The 15,133-nt window shown below is 41.1% G+C and overlaps 1 pseudogene across 1 annotated transcript; it reads left to right on the top strand.

Moving 5' to 3' along the window:
* Window positions 1-12,329: 12,329 nt before the first annotated feature.
* On the top strand, window positions 12,330-14,795 carry LOC309605032 (lysine-specific demethylase 4D pseudogene; annotated as a pseudogene). Its single transcript has one exon. The product of its transcript is annotated as a lysine-specific demethylase 4D pseudogene (transcript).
* Window positions 14,796-15,133: the final 338 nt, after the last annotated feature.

Below are 15,133 nucleotides of genomic sequence, written 5' to 3'. Positions count from 1 at the left end.
ACTCATAAAAACTGAAAATTTATTTTTATATTCTGCATCTTTTCAAACACAAAAGAATCCTCAAATTTGACATCTATTATTCCAGATGCTGTGGTAGCCAATGGGACCCAGAGACTAAGAAGGGACCACCCTGTTTCCTGAAGTACAAGATCTAGTAGAGAAGACAGACAGAGGAATGATTAATACCCTTACATGACAAGTAGCATAATAGAGCATGTATAAAGAACATGAGAAAGAGAGGGATTGATTTCTACTTGTTTAATTGTGTTTAGAGTTGACAACATGAATCGACATTGGGGAACATGTATAATCCCAGATAGTAAGATAAATATTAAAAAATCCCATGAAAACCATAATCCTCACAGCCTCCCATGGAGGACATGACAGAGGTGTACAAGGGTAAGGATGACCTGCCTGAGGGACAAGTACCTCGTGACCAGGGTCATCAACTCCAGATCAAAGGGGACTCCAGGGGCTTCCCTGGTGGCGCAGTGGTTGAGAATCCGCCTGCCGATGCAGGGGACACGGGTTCGAGCCCTGGTCTGGGAAGATCCCACATGCCGCGGAGCAACTGGGCCCGTGAGCCACAACTACTGAGCCTGCGCGTCTGGAGCCTGTGCTCCGCAACAAAGAGGCCGCGATAGTGAGAGGCCCGCCCACCGCGATGAAGAGTGGCCCCCGCTTGCTACAACTAGAGAAGGCCCTCGCAGAGAAACGAAGACCCAACACACCCAAAAATCACTCAGTTAATAAATAAATTTAAAAAAAAAAAAAAAAAAAAAAAGGGGACTCCAAGTCTAGTTGTTACTGTGACATCACACTGTATGTGTCTTGTTTTTTTTTTTTTTAATTAAGAAATAAATTTAGGTTTCATTTCAGAGGCCAAACGTAGTCAAACTTTTCAGGTATTGAAGCCTCCAAGGAATTGGTTATTAGGCTCCAGAATGTGCTCTTCTGACAATTTCTCTCCTATTTTATAGGCTCACCTCATGGATTTGCTTTGATTAGAGGAAAGGCCAGGCCTAGGAAGCAGACAGGCCTGCCTCAAATCTGGCTCAGGACTCACTGATTATGCCATCTTGGACAAGCATCTGAATGCTCTGGTCCAGTTCCCCACGTGGCACACTGAGGAAATAAGATTAAATAATAAGATGTGAGTGAAGGCACCCTAGTAGGCACTCTTCTTCTGGCTCAACCACCACCCCACTCCAAGCTACCATCTCTCATCTGGATCTTTATACATGTTTTTCTTCATTCATTCTGGGCCACTCCAGTCTGCCCATTTCTGCCCAGAAAGCAAATGTGATTGTGTCTCCGCCATTGAAAGATCAAAAGCCTCAACATGATTTATAGAATATATCTTTCCAAACTGCAGGACATGAGCGATTCGTGGGTCATAGACACAACTTTATGGGGTACCAGCAGCGTATTTTTTAAAGGGGAACAAAATAGAACACAACAGAAATACTAGATTGCAATGGCAATTTTAAGCATAAGGATTATTACATGAAGCTTGCTTTCTCAATATGGGTCCGGGTTTTAGTATTTTCTGAGAGATGAAAGAAGTGCACCTGTGAAACAAAAATAAGACAATGGTGGGGGGCAGGGAAGGAAGCTATATACACTTGAAAAAGCTAAGGGGACAGAAATGAGCTGTTAAAAATTAGAAGTTTGATAGGAGAAATGAAAAAGACAATAGAAGCAGGTTTACAAGACAAAGATAAGAAAAAATTTCAGAAGGTAAAGCACAGTCATAAAGGGATATAAAATTGGAAGAAGAAAAGACACAAAAATTGGAGGTCCGGTCCATGAGGTCTGATATCCAAATACAGGAGTTAATGTACAGAGGGAAAAACTAGAGGAAGCTGTCAAAGAAGTAACTAAAAAGCTTTCATAAAACTAAAGAACCAGAATTTTGAGACGGAAAAAATTTAAGAGCACTGGGACAAAGAAAAGCTCTTATAAACTATTAGAGAGGAACACAGCACACTAGGACTAGGAATCATATTTACATCTCCCTTATTCCTCGTACCATACTCACAAAACAATAAAAAAGTTAATAAAACAAACCCAAAACCCCAGTTAGAATTAAAGGTATAATTAAAATCAAAATTAAAAGAACAATTAACCTATAAAAAGGAAAATCCCCATAAGTTAATATTTATCTGTCTCTGGATGGGAAAATAACTTTCTCACTTTCTAAACATAAAGGCCATGAAAGGTATTACAAAGGAAAAGACCGACTCAACATTTTAATATATTAAACGGATATATATATACGAAAAACATTTAAAATTAAAATTAAATATAAATTAAAGAAATGGTAAACTGGGAAAAATCTATGAACAGATTAAACACAGGGTTTAATATGGAAAATATTCACATGAGCAAGTAAAATGTTCATATACTGTATAAAATATGCAGAATACTCACATAATACATAAAATGTTCATGTAAGTAGATGAGAAAAAACACTAGAACCATATTAGAGAAAAATGGGCAAAGGATATGAAGCAATACAAATGGCTAGCATTCATTGAAGAAAAACAAGTCAATCTTAGTTGTAATCTAAGAAGTATAGATTAAACCTGGAGCTACACTTTTTCACCAAAATTTTTCACAATAATTTTCTTACCAAATTATTAAAGATATTTTTTCAGAGTAACGTTAATGGTGAGGATGTAAAGTGATATGTTTCTGGAAAGTTTTGGAAATACATGTTAAGGATTTTAAATGTTTAAATCTTGCAATGCAGTAATTCCATTTCTAGTTATCTAATCCAAGGAATTTCATTATTTAACTAATATGTTACCAAATATACTGATCTAGGTACTGAAATATAGGATATTTTTAAGGGATTAGTAATACTTGTGGAAAAGTAAAAAACAAAATAACTGTCCAATAATAGGGGGAAAGTTGTGTCACGTATCTCCATCCAATAGAATTTATTTAGCCATCAAATATGATGGTTATAATTATTTTCAATAAACGGTAAGTAGACTTTCTAACGTGAGAAGAAATTTATTAAACACAGCATTTAGATATTGGCTGTCAGCAGAAACAATGGCTAACGTCTGAGGCATTCTGTCAACAATCCTCATTTGAAAGAATAGCTTTGAAATATGCACCGAGCATGAAAGACAAGAAGGCTTTCCTGCTGTCCTGAAATTGCTGAGCAATCTGTACAATAAGCAATCGGGACAATGGCCACAGTGAGAGGACTTATTACACTTACTTCACTTCTTACCTTCCCCAGTTTAAAACACAGACACACACACACACACACACACACACACACCAGGAAAGCTTAAAGGAATTATTATTATTATTATTTTTTAAAATTTATTTATTTATTTTTTTATTTATGGCTGTGTTGGGTCTTCGTTTCTGTGCGAGGGCTTTCTCTAGTTGTGGCAAGTGGGGGCCACTCTTCATCGCGGTGCGCGGGCCTCTCACTATCGCGGCCTCTCTTGTTGCGGAGCACAGGCTCCAGACGCGCAGGCTCAGTAATTGTGGCTCACGGGCCCAGTCGCTCCGCGGCATGTGGGATCTTCCCAGGCCAGGGCTTGAACCCGTGTCCTCTGCCTTGGCAGGCAGACTCTCAACCACTGCGCCACCAGGGAAGCCCAAGGAATTATTTTTGAAAGACTCCTAATTTCCAGAAATCCATCAAGTCTAATCATTCTGATAAAAATACTTTTCTTCAATTGTCAGAATTGTCAAGTTTCCTTAGAGGAAGAATTTCTGTGTTACTGGGGATACCAAGAATAAGGGTAAAATGGAAGAGTAACTGAAATGTAAGGGTACTTATTCTCAACTAGTACCTGTGGCTCCAATTGAAAGAAACATGTAGGCAGTTTCACAGTAAAAGCAACCATCTGAGACCCATAGAGAAGACATTTGCCTGGAGCACTGAAGGTTCACCGTAATTGTACACGGCAAATTCTGAGTTTTGATTTGAGCACAGAGTTACACTTACAAAATCAGAGTGTTTCCTTTGGATGCTCAATATCTGAAGACTAATGTGTATCTAGATTATTTATTTTATATAGATGGTAGCCCGGCCGCATACCTCCTAGGATCCTTAGAAATGTAAAAAGGAAATCATTTAGTTTATAAAACAAATATAGGGGACTTCCCTGGCAGTCCAGTGGTTAGGACTCTGTGCTTCCACTGCAGAGGGACGGGTTTGATCCCTAGTCAGGGAACGAAGATCCCACATGCCACGTGGCAAAGCCAACAAAAACAAAAACAAAAACAAATACTCAACTCAAGGCTTGTTTTAGTTGTTTATTAAGAATTCAATAAGAAATGAGGACCTCTGACAAAGGATTAATCTCCAAGATTTATAAGCAGCTCATGCAGCTCAATAACAAAAAAACAAACAGCCCAATCCAAATATGGGCAGAAAACCTAAATAGACATTTCTCCAAAGAAGATATACAGATTGCCAACAGACACATGAAAGAATGCTCAACATCATTAATCATTAGAGAAATGCAAATCAAAACTACAATGAGATATCATCTCACACCGGTCACAATGGCCATCATCAAAAAATCTAGAAACAATAAATGCTAGAGAGGGTGTGGATAAAAGGGAACACTGTTGCACTGTTGGTGGGAATGTAAATTGATACAGCCACTGTGGAGAACAGTATGGAGATTGCTTAAAAAACTAGAAATAGAACTACCATACGACCCAGCAATCCCACTACTGGGCATATACCCTGAGAAAACCATAATTCAAAAAGAGTCATGTACCAATATGTTCATTGCAGCTCTATTTACAATAGCCAGGACATGGAAGCAACCTAAGTGTCCATCATCAGATGAATGGATAAAGAAGATGTGGCACATATATACAATGGAATATTACTCAGCCATAAAAAGAAATAAAATGGAGTTATTTGTAGTGAGGTGGATGGAGTTAGAGTCTGTCATACAGAGTGAAGTAAGTCAGAAACAGAAAAACAAATACTGTATGCTAACACATATATATGGAATGTAAGGGAAAAAAAAAAAAAGGTCATGAAGAACCTAGTGGCAAGACGGGAATAAAGACACAGACCTACTAGAGAATGGACTTGAGGATATGGGGAGGGGGAGGGGTGAGATGTGACAGGGTGAGAGAATGGCATGGACATATATAGACTACCAAATGTAAAATAGATAGCTAGTGGGCAGCAGCCGCATAGCACAGGGAGATCAGCTCGGTGCTTTGTGACCACCTAGAGGGGTGGTATAGGGAGGGTGGGAGGGAGGGAGATGCAAGAGGGAAGAGATATGGGAACATATGTGTATGTATAACTGATTTACTTTGTTATAAAGCAGAAACTAACACACCATTGTAAAGCAATTATACTTCAATAAATATGTTTTAAAAAAAAAGAATAAAGAAAGAAAAAAAAAAAGAAATGAGGGCCTGTGTGATATTCATAATTAGCATTTTAGGGTTCATTAGGGGAAAGACCCTTAGCATAGTATTTAAATTTTTGACATTAATTTTCCTTGTAAATTGTTTCACTCTTCTCTTTTCATTTCTTTAGAGGAAGTTTTCATATAGAATGAAAAATTTGATTATATATTTATATAGTTTTAAATAAAATCATTGTAGAAGAATTTTTAAGATTAAAAATTAGGGTGAGATGGGGAGATTATCACATGATACAGGTGATGGGTACTTGTAGATCCTCAGGGTCTAGCTTGAGTGGTGACAGCTATAAGGAGGAGAGGAAGGCAAGCTGGATACTTGCCTCCTTATATAAGGAAGGAGAGCACAGGAAGCCTCCCTGGGGTATACAGATGTCCCTGGGGCCTCACAGTAGACTGTCGTGGGATCCCATGACATCACCGACTATATGTCTAGGGAGAGGGAGATGTAATAGCCAACGGTAACTAGGATACTGTACTCCCATCGTTAGAAAAAAAGATTTCTAAAGGACGAAGTTAATTTCAGGAGAGAGATGATCAATTTGTACTAAACAAGTTGATTTTCAGGGGATCAGTGGCCAGTCAAGAAGGAAAAGCAAATCAGAAGCGCAGGAGAAAGTCAGTGCTATTAGAGAAAGCTATGGCAATAAATATTATCTTTAAAGAGAGAGAGTGTGATACTAAAGAAAGCCATGAACAGAAAAAGGAGATTGAAAGGGAGAAATAAAAAGAGTTAAAAGAGAGATGAGAATTGAGCTTTGAAATAAGACTGCATTTGTATAGTGGAAAAAGAAGTGGAACCAAGGAGAAAGAAAAGAACCGGAGAAGACTATCAGTACCCTAGAGGTCAGAGACATTTGAGGAGGAAGGAGGTGTTCCATGAATCAATGATGTAGAGAGATAAAGTGTAACCCATGGAGGCGCACTTGGGAGACAATGTGATGATTGACAGAGATCAATTTCAGTGCAGAAGTGGGGTCAGAATCAGAAGATGAGAGAGATGAGGAAATGGTTTTGTAAACGTAGATTTTTTTGTTTATGTTTTGACATGTTCGGTATTGAAAGGAAGGTAAGAGAAAGGATGTAGCTTCAATCAGGAAACAGACTGATGACTGATGATTTAAGTCTTTACAGAGGTGATAGTGATCATTTAATTGACCATAGTTTTGGAATGCATGGGAGGTGTCAATTTAACGAGTTTAAATGGCAAGATTAGCTCTGGAGAGGGGGAGTACCTTCTCTTCCCCTGAGATAGGAGAGTACGGAGAAAGATGGGGTGTAACCAAAGGAGAGAGGCTGCAGTGTGCGCCAAATGATTTTAGTAACTTATTTTTCTAATAAAAATGTTTGGAGTGTGCACCATATAGAGTACCAAGATCCCTTGGAAAATATGATGATGAACAAGACCTAGAGAATGCTCTCAAAGTAGTTTTATATGGAAGATAAGACAAGCACAAAAATAACTCTAGAGATTGAGAACACAAGCTATGAAGTTAAATATAAATTTTTCTACACCTCAGTTTCTTCCTCCATACAATGGGAATAATGATAGTACCAGCTATGTTTCAAGCATCCCATTCTCTTGCTAGCTTACATTTCCTAGGGTTCTAATACAAGTATTTCACCTAATGGAGACATTTAGCCTATGAATCGAGCATTGTTTCATTCTCCATCATTGCCCTCATGTTCTCATTTCCTTTTTTACCCAGGATAAATTTACTGGTCCATCATTGTAATCACTCTCTTATCCCTCCATCCAATCCATCAAGACACTTGTTCCTCTCTCCTTGAGATACACATGGCTGGAAAACCCTAACCCTGATGCAACCTTACTATTTGCTTTCTTCCCATCTTTTGGGTCCCCTTGTCGATGGAGGAAAATTCCACAGTCATACAATATGAGTTCAAGAAACACATCAAGACCAAGGCACACATAGGCTCTGCATTTCCTCAGCGTCTACATGGAGAGGCATCCCATGTTGAGGAGGGTTTTGTTCTAGTGGAGGCCCCTTCCCCAGTGCTCTTCCTTCATATAGGGCTTTGAAGACCGCAACCTTATTAGGAAAGGGAGCTTCGGACTGCTTGGGGAATTAAGCGGCCTAGATATCATGCCAGCCATTTACAGGAGCTCTCCGGGAATGCCAGCAGCCCTGTACGTTAGAAGGCACCTGGGGACCTTGGGCCCTTTTGGATGCTATAGCCCTCCAGTCATGGAAGGAGTCTAGGCTAGCCTATTGTTCAGGCATCTTAGGATGAACATCTAGGGTCATGTTTGAACAATGCTTCTCCTTCATAACAATCTATCCCCAAGACCCTTGAGTGCTCATCAGGTGTTTCTGGAATAGGAAGAGAGAGATTATTTGACTTCCACCCAATCTTTAGAGGCTAAGTGAACTGCATTTGTCACACTCCCTCAAGGATGAACTAGATTGTCAACCACTTCCCCTCCCCACCATTTATTACCAACAAATTCTATAGAAACCTCGAGATTGTTTCTTTGATCCTTTGACATTAAAGTTGGAAAAAGAGAAGAGTGTTTTAATCCTCCCTTACCTACCTTCTGCATGTTCCATGGTGCATGAGGCTCCAGGGCAGAGGTACACAGAGCTACTACCGCTCACTCAAAGGGCCCCTGCCACCAGTCTTCGGGTCTGCAGCAAACATTCCTTTGATGCACTCTTACAAAAGCTACCAGCAGGGGTCACAGAGAGCAAGCCCTTCCTTGGCTATTTTTTTGTCCCTGATCCCAGATCCAAAGGAGAAATGTTTTATGTTGGAGCCCAATTGTGCTGACCTCTTTGGGGAGAGGGGTGGTAGAGGATTGGGCCCCAGCCCCAGCTTCCTCTTGTCTTGAATGGACCCCAGATAAGATATAGGGACCTCGGGCACCTCTTGCAGACCATAGGAGATGTGGGGAGTTTCTATCACTTGGAACAATGGCAGGCAAGCTGATCTTTCGAAGTCTTATTGGGGAGACTACAGGGTGAGGAAGATGAAATGCCTTTGTTCTCTAAAGGCATTTGAGCTCTTCCTCACCGATTTCTGTAGCATGGTTTTCTTCTCCTCTCCCTGGTTCTTGTGCTGACCCAATACTAGTGGTGTTTAATGCCCTGACAACTGTGCTAGCTCCTCCCATTCTGGCAGCTTTCCCAGGGAAATCCCTCTGGACCTAAAAGGACCCTGAAATTTGTTTAATAATTTGTCTAAATTAAACAACAATTTGTTTAAATTTGTCTAATATTTAGATCTCATTTATTTTCTTGTAAGAAATCTTAAAGGAAAAATTTCAGGTAAAATACCTGTGTTTTGTGGGCTTATAACTTTAAAAAGGAGGCCTTTTAGTAGACAGTTGGAAGAGCCAGTTGGATTCCATTGTGATGCAATCAGCAATGTTGGAGTTACCATGGCGCTGATGTGAGTATATCTGGAAGAGATACATGGGTACTGACCATCAGTTCAAGTTTCATTTGGAAATGTTTTGTTGAGAGAGTACCTGTTTTCCTGGAAGGAAAATCGTCTCTACTTTTATCCAAAGCAAGACAATCAGAGGAGAGTTCCCTGAAAAGGTGATGTTTGGGCTGAGGCTTGAGAGTTGCCTGGGTGCAAAGACCCTCAGACAAGAGTATACCGGCCTTTTTTGAGACACAGCCAGGAATGTGTTTGGAATGAGAGAGCAAGGAGCAGGGTAGAAAGGGGTGAGGTCAAGAGGTGATGGTGGGCCAGATCACTCAGGGACTTTTCAGACATTCGGAGGATTCTAAGTGGGGTGGAATAGGTGCGCCTGAAGTTTGAGGACAGGGGAAAGTGAGAGAGAATATTTGAATGGTGGAAATTAGGGGAGCTTAAGAGGATTAGGAAACAGTAATAAGGGAGCACTTGAAATTGGGTTAATGAGATAGTTTGCTTTGGTTATTTTTTTGTTTTCTTATTTGTACACATATATTTTCTGTCCTAAATCATAACTATTACATTTGCTCTACACAGTTCAAGTTGAAAGTGGAGTGTACATGGTGAGATTTATTTTTCACATTGTTTTCAATATGTTTTTTCTTTTCACGCACACACACTGTATTTTATTTTTCTAAGGGATAAATAAACTGACACCAAGCATTGTAAATGGATGACCACAACAAAAGCAACGATTGCAATTACCCAACACGAAACTCACTCATACTATGTCATAATATTGACATTCAGTCCAGTAATCCTCCACTGTAACAACTCCTTTACTTTGCAGTGGAAATTGATTTGTATATTTTTTGCCTCTGAGTCCTGGTGGGATTTCTTTTTTTTTTTAATTCAAACAGAAAGTCACAAATATTAAATCATCCTCATAAGTTGACTCAGTCCCACCTAATTAATTTTTTTTTCATCTTGATCTTTTGTTAGCACTTTTATGAATTCATCAGTTTTCCATTAGTGTTCTGAACATGCTTATTCATTCAGTTCAGCAGTATAGTCAGTTACCAGAACCTGTACTTGTCAGAGTCTTTTCCATGAATTTCTTGAAGATGAAACCCTTTGATAGGACCGTTTTTGCAAAAGCATCAGAGTACACCCAGAACTGTCTGTAAAGGACAAAAGACTTGAAAATGACCACGGTTAAAGATTGGATGAAAGTTCATAATAATGCAATTGACAAGGAAATTTTGTTATTTCTGAGATATACATTTTAAAGTAATAACTAGAATTATGACTTATAACATTATACCAGAAGATATAAGATTTCTGGAAATTTCATGTAATGTCTGAAACCTTTATATTAACATATTTCCATACAAATAACCCAAAGAAAGTTTAGTATTAGCTGTTTTTTGTTTGTTTGTTTGTTTGTTTATACTGCAGGTTCTTATTAGTCATCAATTTTATACACCTCAGTGCATACATGTCAATCCCAATCGCCCAATTCAGCACACCACCACCCACACCCCACCGCGGTTTTTCCCCCTTGGTGTCTATACGCTTGTTCTCTACATCTGTGTCTCAACTTCTGCCCTGCAAACCGGTTCATCTGTACCATTTCTCTAGATTCCACATACATGCGTTAATATACGATATTTGTTTTTCTCTTTCTGACTTACCTCACTCTGTATGACACTCTCTAGATCCATCCACGTCTCAACAAATGACTCAATTTCGTTCCTTTTTATGGCTGAGTAATATTCTATTGTATATATGTACCACCACTTCTTTACCCATTTGTCTGTCGATGGGCATTGAGGTTGCTTCCGTGACCTGGCTATTGTAAATAGTGCTGCAATGAACATTGGGGTGCATGTAGTTTTTCAATTATGGTTTTCTCTGTGTATATGCCCAGTAGTGGGATTGCTGGATCATAAGGTAATTCTATTTTTAGCTTCTTAAGGAAACTCTATACTCTTCTCCATAGTGGCTCTATCTATTTACATTCCCACCAACAGTGCAAGAGGGTTCCCTTTTCTCCACACCCTCTCCAGCATTTGTTGTTTGTAGATTTTCTAATGATGCCTATTCTAACTGGTGTGAGGTGATACCTCATTGTAGTTTTGATTTGCATTTCTCTAATAATTAGTGATATTGAGCAGCTTTTCATGCTGATGCATCTCTTTTTCCTAACTTTAATGAGAATGTTACTTTTGTTTCACTGTTAAGAATGATCATTGCTATTTTTTACCTTGAAATTCTTTATCTTACAAAAAAAAGTTTCTCTTGATGCTTTGCAAGTAAGAATTTTAAAATCATGAATGGATTTTCCATTTCATCAAATGCTTTTTTGGTACCTATAAGATGATGATATTTTTCATTTACTTTGTTAATATTCTGAATTATATCATTAAATTTTCCAATGTTCAATCATACTTGCCTTCTATTTGGTCATGATGTATTATTCTTTTACTATCTTGCTGCATTTCATTGGATAACATTCCATTTTATGCTTTCCTCTATGCTTATAAACAAAAATGGCCTGTAGCTTTATTTTTTATTGTCCTTTTTTCGTTTGGCTATCAGAGAGCAGAATAGCCTCATCTGAGTAGCTTTCCAACTTTTTCTATACTCTGAAGCAATTTGCACAATAAGAGTTAACTGTTTCTTGAAAGTTTTCTAGATTCACATGCAAAATGATGTGCCTCCTGGACTTTCAGGGGTCATACTTTGAACCAGCTTCTTATACTGGGGTGTTATTCAAGCTTTCTGGTGTTTCTTGCATCCATTTTGGATATGTTTCCTCTCCAGAAATTTATTCTTTTCTCTTGTCTTTTGAAAATGTTGCTGGCAAGTTTCTCCTAAGATTCTCTTTCGAGATTTTAAAAATTCTTTTGTGCACTATTTCATTCCTAGTGGTTTATTTTCCCCTTCTTTCTTATGCTCAGTTACACCCAGGGTGTATTGCTATCATTAATTTCTTCCAAGAATATTTTTGGTCATCAGTGTTCTGTCTTGTATGTGTTTTCTTTCGTTAATTTTGTCTTTATTCTTTGTTATTTTTTGACTCCTACCCCTTCTTTCTCTTCTTCTATTTTATAGTTTCTTCAATTGAATGTTTAGTTCATATATTTTCAATCACCCTTCTTTTTCCTTTTGGTACAATGAAAGATATCATTCTGTTTTAATGCTTTTCACCCTAAACTATAATTTTAAATTTATTTAAATAATTTAAATAAATTGTAAAAAATTGATTTCATAGAAATTTGTGAAAATCATCATAACTTGAAGAATTATGACAATGAGTCATTCTGATGGCTGTGTAACCAGTACCCCTGGGTTCACAACAGAATATTCACATTATTCTAGAGACTTCCTCACAGCCCCACTCACAACCTCTCTCTTTCAAAAAGGTAACCACTACTCTGACTTCTAACATAGATTACGTTGGTACCAAAAAATATCGTCATCTTATAGGTACCTTTTTATCTTTATCTAAATGGAAGCATAGAATAGGTATTCTTTTGAGTCCGGATAATTTTGCTCAGTATTATGTTTATAGAATTATTCTTTTATTTTCATGTAGTTTTTGTTGATCTCATTCCTGTATTGTATTCCATTGTATGAATATACTACAATGTACTTATCCATTCTAATGTTGACTGGCATTTGAGTTGTTTCCAGTGTTTGGCTACTGAAATCACGTTGTTCTGAACATTCTTGGACTTGACTTTCATTGCACAGACATACACATATCCTAGGCATGAATCATAGCACATGGGTAAGTTCAATTTTAGTGGATACTGTCCAAATAGGTTTTCAAAGTGAATGTAATGATTTCCGTTCTCCTTACTAGAGTACAAGAATTTCCATTGTTCACAACAACACCATTTCTTGTATTGTCAAACTTATGAAATTTTCGCCTTTATTGGAATATGCAATTAAAGTCCATGGTGGTGTTTTCTTTGTAGTTCCCTTGTAACTATTTCCAACCATCAGTTTTCAACCTGTCTCTATTCTTTTTCTTTTTAGGTTTTGCTTTCAATTCTGCCCTGAAGACCCTGCATTTGGGATACCCAGCCAGGGCTGGGTGATTCACTAGATCTCAAGAGGACAGAGCCAAGTGTCAACCAAGGACATCACAGACTTGCAGGCTCAGCCGGCATCAGTCCTGAGCAAGGCTTCTGCCCAGCGTGGAGTCCCCTGGAGAATCAGCAAGCCTAAGAAATATTATCAACTCATTGCATTAAAGTCTACTGCGGGCTCCTGCTGATATACTCCAACCCATTTTTGAAAAAGTAGTGTTTTCCAGCATCCTCACCTGCCCAGAACATACATCAGAACTTGGGAGTTTCCCGCTTATTAATGAAAGCTATGAAGTCTAAGTCCAACTGGGCCCAGAACCCAAGTTGTAGAATAATGGTATTTCATCCAACCAAAGAAGAGTTTAATGATTTCGATAAATACATTGCTTATATGGAATCCCAAGGTGCACACCGAGCAGGCGTGGCGAAGATCATTCCCCCCAAGGACTGGAAAGCCAGACAGACCTATGATGATATCAATGACATCTTAATAGCCGCTCCCCTCCAGCAGGTGACTTCTGGGCAGGCAGGTGTGTTTACTCAATACCACAAAAAGAAGAAAGCCATGACCGTGGGTGAGTACCACCACTTAGCAAATAGTGAAAAATACCGGACGCCACCACACTTTGATTTTAAGGACCTGGAGCGAAAATATTGGAAAACACGCCTCTATGATTCACCAGTATATGGTGCGGATGTGAGTGGCTCCTTATTCGATCAAAGCACGGAGCAGTGGAACCTTGGACACCTGGGAACCATTCAGGACCTGCTGGAGCAGGAGTGCGGAGTGGTCATCGAGGGCGTCAACACCCCCTACCTGTACTTCGGCATGTGGAAGACCGCCTTCGCCTGGCACACGGAGGACATGGACCTTTACAGCATCAACTACCTGCACTTCGGGGAGCCCAAGACGTGGTACGCGGTGCCCCCGGAGCACGGCCGGCGCCTGGAACGCCTGGCCAGGCAGCTTTTCCCGGGCAGCGCGCGGGGCTGTGACGCCTTCCTGCGGCACAAGGTGGCTCTCATCTCGCCCACGGTCCTCAAGGACAACGGCATCCCCTTCGATCGGGTCACTCAGGAGGCTGGGGAGTTCATCGTGACCTTTCCCTATGGCTACCACTCTGGCTTCAACCATGGCTTCAACTGCGCGGAGGCCATCAATTTCGCCTGCCCGCGCTGGATCGATTACGGCAAAGCGGCCTCGCAGTGCAGCTGCGGGGAGGCCCGGGTCGCCTTCTCCATGGACGCCTTCGTGCGCATCCTGCAACCGGAGCGCTACGAGCTGTGGAAACGCGGGCAGGAGCGGACCGTGGTGGACCACACGCAGCCCACGGCGCCCGACAGCCAGGTCCTGAACGCCTGGAGGGAGGTCCGCGCGTCCCTGGGAGCCGCTCTCGGCCAGAGGCACCACCTGCCCCGCCGCGCTCTGCGCCCCCGTAGGGCTGTAGCCGCGGGCGCTGGGACCAGCCACCGAGTCCCTGTGCGTGCTGGGTGCCGGCGCCCCTCGCCGGCCCGGGGTTCTTGCTCTGCCGCCCAGTTCGGGGCTGCGGCCACCAGCACCTCCGGCGAGCCCGGCCCGACCCAGCCACCGACCCCAGGTCCATCCGCCCCGGATCGCCACCCAGCTGGAAGATGTGGCCCTCGTCGTCGTCCTTGGGAACAGGGCCCTCAGGAGCCAGCTGCTCCCCCCAGGGCTAAGAGGAGGCTTTCGTTAGACACAGATCAGGACCCAGAGGCTCCGCCCCTGCCTGTGGAGGCACCCTCGCCGGACAGCGCCGCCCCGCTCAGCCCTGGGCTCCAGCATCCCGCCACGGCTTCTGGCTGTGGTTGTGGCCCCGTCCCCTAAGCCCAGGGGATGCCTTTCTACCCCACTGCTCTTGCGTGGGGATCCTTTGAGACTGGTCATATTTACATTTCAGAGCTTTGGTATTTGCAGGTCACTAGTCTTGCGTGAGAGTGCCTCCTGTGCTGCCGCTGGACGTGCTGGGTCTGTGGTGTTTACCAAATTCTCCAAAGTTTGTTCTTCCTTCCAGACCCTGGAATGCTTGGACACCGCTAACTCCTGTGTCACAAACTGAGGTTTCATGCACTGGACACTCTAGTGTCTCTGGGAACTAGGTCCTGCTGAGGTCGCCAGAGCCCAATCTACCTCACACTCCCATCCTGTGGGCCGGCTCTGGACGCTGCTGAACTTCTAAAGAACCCTGGGCTTTG

The sequence above is a fragment of the Balaenoptera borealis genome (genome assembly GCF_965194805.1).
Source record: "Balaenoptera borealis genome assembly, chromosome: 11".
In the NCBI taxonomy this organism is placed as follows: Eukaryota; Metazoa; Chordata; class Mammalia; order Artiodactyla; family Balaenopteridae; genus Balaenoptera; species Balaenoptera borealis.
The sequence above is the reverse complement of the archived record's forward strand: the minus strand, read 5'-3'. Positions and strand labels throughout refer to the sequence as shown.